At 46.7% G+C, this 4,846-nt stretch overlaps 1 long non-coding RNA gene across 1 annotated transcript in view; it reads right to left on the bottom strand.

Moving 5' to 3' along the window:
• The window catches only part of LOC116558597, a 7,071-nt gene extending 5,356 nt beyond the window's left edge, over positions 1-1,715 (bottom strand). Inside the window, exon 1 of the long non-coding RNA XR_004272087.1 lies at positions 1,684-1,715. This is a non-coding gene — a long non-coding RNA (uncharacterized LOC116558597). The remainder of the gene's footprint in view (positions 1-1,683) is intronic.
• Between the last annotated feature and the right edge of the window lie 3,131 nt (positions 1,716-4,846).

Raw genomic sequence — 4,846 nt, 5'->3', positions numbered from 1 at the left:
TTTCTTTCTTTCTTTCTTTCTTTCTTTCTTTCTTTCTTTCTTTCTTTTCTTCCTTCCTTCCTTCCTTCCTTCTTTCTTTCTTTTCCTTCCTTTCCTTTCTCCCTTCCCTCCCCTCCCCTCCCCCTCTCCCCTCCCCTTCCCTCCCCTCCTCTCCCTTCCACTCCCCTCCCCTTCCCTTCCCTCCTTCCCTTCCCACTTCCTTTCCAGACTCTTGCTCTGTCACCCAGTGTGGAGTTCAAATACATAAAAACAGCTATTGTTTTATGCCAGGCTGTGCACTATAATCTCTCTCTCTCTGCTTCCTTCCTTCCCTCCTTCCTTCCTTCCTTTCCTCCCTCCCTCCCTCCTCTTTCCCTCCTTCCCTCCTTCTTTCCTTCTTTCCTTCCTTCCTTTCTTCCTTCCTAGACATACTCTCGCTCTGTCGTCCAGGCTGGAACTCAGTGGTGCGTTCTCAGTTCACTGCAACCCCTTCCTCCCAGGTTCAAGCCATTCTCCTGCCTCAGCCTCCTGAGTAGCTGGGATTACAGGCACTTGCTATCACGCCCAGCTAATTTTTGTATTTTTAGTGGAAATAAGACTTCAGCATGTTGGCCAGGCTGGTCCCGAACTCCTGACCTCAGGTGTAATCCCAGCACTTTGGGAGGCCGAAGTGGGCAGATTACGCCCAGGTGCACTATGATTTTTTATATATTACCTAATTTAATCCTTACCACATCACTGGTAAAGAAAATTATACATATATGAATATATGTTTATATGTTTTACATTTTCTTATGCAATTATTACTACTTTATCTCTTTACTTTTTTTTTCATTTTTTATTCCTTCTTTTTTTTTTTTTTTGAGACAGGGACTGGCTCTGTCACCCAGGCTGGAGTGCAGTGCTGCTATCACTGCTCACTGAAGCCTTGACCTCCTGGGCTCAAGTGATCCTCCCACCTCAGCTTCCAGTGTAGCTGAGATCACAGGTGCCGCCATGCCCAGCTAATTTTTAAATTTTTTGTAGAGATGGTGGTTTCATTATGTTTCCCAGGCTGGTCTCAAACTCCTGGGTTCAAGCGATCCTCCCGCCTTGGCCTCTCAAAGCGTTGGGCTTACAGGCGTGAGCCATCTCACTGGGCCATGATTTATTTTCTGGATTGAGGAAATGAAGCTCAGAGAATTTGCTTAAGATCACAGAACAAGTAGCTGGAGCCTGGTTTTGAATTCAGATTTATCCCACTTCAAAGTTAGTAAATATTTGCAAATGCCTTGCCCTGCAGCTTTCTTTTCTCTTCGGTTCAGGGCGGAGCTGAAGAACTTGTGAGGTGAAAGGGGAAGCTCTACAGGTAGGGAGCAGGAACCACTGCACTGGGGCACTGGGTAAGCTGGCTGATAAGGAAGCGGGGGCTCCCAGTGACTGATACTGGGCGCCTGTGTGGTGGGAAAAAAGAGTCTGGCTGAGTCACTGGAAACTGACAGACGTGGAGACATGGGTTTGACAGGGAAAGACCAGGTGGTGGTTAACTGGGTCAGGATCCATCTTCTTCATGGAGGTTCCTGTCCCAAACCTCTTCCCAAAGGGAAGGTCCCTTTACTTCTCTCTGTTTTTTTTTTTTTTTTTTTTTTTTGAGACAAAATTTCAATCTTGTTGCCCAGGCTGGAGTGCAATGGTGCAATCTTGCCAATCTCGGCTCACCGCAACCTCCGCCTCCCAGGTTCAAGTGATTCTCCTGCCTCAGCTTCCCAGGTAGCTGGGATTACAGGTGCCTGCCACTATACCCAGCTAATTTTTTGTGTTTTTAGTAGAGACGGGGTTTCACCATGTTGGTCAGGCTGGTTGCGAACTCCTGACCTCAGGTCATCTGCCCCCTTCGGCCTCCCAAAGTGCTGGAATTACAGGTGTGAGCCACTGCACCTGACACTTCTCTTAAATAACTTTATTTCTGCCCCTTGGATGTGCAGAGCTAATCATATTCATTAAGTCACTGGTCTGCGTGAGGCCTGTGTTTTATTCTCTTATTTTTCCTCTCATTTTCTGCCCTTGCTCCGGTTAACCATTCACCATAGACACTCACTTCAGTACATCAGTGTATATGCTTCCAGTTTGTCTTCCATATGCCTACAGAGATATATGCGTATTCCTGGAAAAGATTCATAATAGTATTTCATGGATATGTGTATGTATTCTTAATTTACATAATTGATTTTGTGCTATAAATCTTATTCCATTTCTGGCCAGGTGCAGTGGCTCTCGCCTGTAATCCCAGCACTTTGGGAGGCTGAGGCAGGCGGATCACCTGAGGCCAGGAGTTCGAGACCAGCCTGGCCAACATGGCAAAACTTAAAAACACAAAAATAGTGAAAATACAAACACACTACTAAAAACACAAAAATTAGCAGGGTATGATGGTGAATACCTGTAATCCCAGCTACTCGGGAGATTGAGGTGGAAGAACCACTTGAACCCAGGAGGCAAAGGTTGCAGTGAGCTGAGATTGCTTCATTGCACGCCAGTCCAAGCAGCAGAGCGAGCCTCCATCTCAAAAACAACAACAACTTTTATTTTATTTCTTGTTCACTCAGTGGTAGTTAAGACCTGTGCGTGTTGCCATGTGGACTTTTTATAGCATAGTATTTCATCATATACACACACCACGTGTACTATCCATTCCTAAGTTGCTCCCAACTGCCAGGCACTGCAAACAGGGCTGCAATGGGCATGTCACACATGTCTCATTATCGGCCTGTGGGAATGGTTCTCTGGGACAAGGACACCAGAACGTAGAGAGTGTTGATACATCCTAGTCTTCTCAACCCCTCCTGGCGGTTAATCCCCGTAACCCACGTTCAGCGTTGTGTTCTGCCTTTTAATTGCTAGTGAAAGCTTCCGTTGTACATATCTTCTCTCTCCTGCTACATCCTAAGTGTAAAATGAGACCCTTTTTCCCTTCGTTTTGCATTTTTTTGCAGGTCCTCATCTACATCTTTCCAGAGTTGGTGCTACATAAAACATTTTTTTAGTAGGCTGACTAACATCTCCATTCCTGCAGGAATGCAAATTTCCTTAGAGCAAGATTAGCTGTGTTTCATTCATCTCAACTGAGTTCAGAATCTGGCACTCTAAACTATTCAAAATATCACCAGAGGCTTTCCTAAGACATGACTCATGACCTTTTCAAACATGGAAAAATACTACCGCTAAGAACCAAACGGATTGGAAGTTAGGAGATCCAAGTGTCATATACTAGTTTTATGAACTTCGACAAAGTAAACGTCTCCTCTGAGCCTCAGTTCCCCCATATCTACAATGGGAGGGTTTAGTGGCTTCTTGCTCCTAGCTAGATTCTGGAAGATGATGAGGGAGTGTTACGCGTCCATCCCCATTTGAGAAGCCTGCTGGGTTGGGCTGGTCTTCCCGGAGGAGAAGGGGGCTGAGGGGAAGATGGGGCCTGGCACACCGCTGGGGGAGGCACCATCCTTCCCCCTTTGGCTTTCTCCTTTGTTCCTTCAATCATCCCATGCAGTTTGGCTTGATCCATTTCCAGAATATTCATCACTGATGACATGGAGTCCCACCCAGGGATTAGGACTTTCTTGGGGAGATCCAGAATATGAGTCAAGAGAGAAAGGTGGAGAGCGGCTTAAAAAAGATGAAAGGCCTGCCGTAGTAACTGGGCAGCAACTGGAATGCAAGGGGCTCAGGAGCAGTCAGACTCGGAGAGAAGAAACAGGGCCTGGAGCACACTGTCACCTTAGAAACATGAGCACCAGGACCAACCCGGTGGACCCTGCCAGTGCCCACTAAAGACACCTGTTCAAGGAGAGGTTAAGGTGGTAGGGAAAGAGAATGACAGGGACTCAGATTACTCTAAGAAACTCAAATGGGGTCAGGCGTGGTGGCTCACACTCGTAATCCCAGCACTTTGGGAGGCCAGGGCTGGAGGATCACTTGAGCCCAGCAGTTCAAGACCAGCCTAGGTAACATACGGAGACTCCGCCTCTATGAAAAAATAAAATTAGCTAGGTATGGTGGTATGCACCTGTGGCCTCAGCTATTTGGGAGGCTAAGGCTGAAGGATAACTTGAACCTGGGAGGTTGAGGCTGCAGTGAGCTGAGGCCCTGCCACTGCACTCCACCCCAGGAAATACAGTGAGACCTTGTCGAGAGAGAGAGAGAGAGAGAGAGAGAGAGAGAGAGAGAGAGAGAAAGAAAGAAAGAGAGGGAGAAAGAGAGAAAGAGGGAGAGAGGGAAGGAGAGAGGGAGAGAGGGAGGGAGGAAGGAAGAGAAATGATATTGTTTGTCCCTACTCAAATCTCGTCTTGAATTGTAATCCTTACAAACCCCACATGTCTAGGGAGAGATCTGATGGGAGATGATTGGATCATAGGGACGATTTCTCCCATGCAGTTCTCATGATAGTGAGTGAATTCTCACGAGACCTGACGGTTTTATGAGGGGTTCTTCCCCCTTCGCACCTCTCACTACTGTCTCGTGCTGCCGGGTGAGAATGTCCAACCTTGCTCCCCCTTTACCTTCCACCATGATTGTACGTTTTCTGAGGCCTCCCCAGCCATGCGGAACTGTGAGTCCATTAAACCTTTTTCCTTTATACATTACCCAGTCTCTGGTATTTGTTTATAGCAGTGTGAGAACAGATACAAGAAAGAAATACAACAGAACCAACACAAGAAAGAAAGGAAAAAAAAGAAAATCAAAAGAGCAAAGAAGCTTAATCTACGTTTAAACTTGCCTTGGGATTCCAAGGGCAAGTGCAGGACTAGATGGATTCCTAATCAGGATGCAAGAAAGTCACCGCTGGGAGGAGTTTGGGAAGTAAAGCCTAGCCCAGCAGGAAAGGTCAGCT

Source organism: Sapajus apella, unplaced genomic scaffold (genome assembly GCF_009761245.1).
Source record: "Sapajus apella isolate SASKATOON/1434 unplaced genomic scaffold, GSC_monkey_1.0 scaffold22, whole genome shotgun sequence".
In the NCBI taxonomy this organism is placed as follows: Eukaryota; Metazoa; Chordata; class Mammalia; order Primates; family Cebidae; genus Sapajus; species Sapajus apella.
The sequence above is the reverse complement of the archived record's forward strand: the minus strand, read 5'-3'. Positions and strand labels throughout refer to the sequence as shown.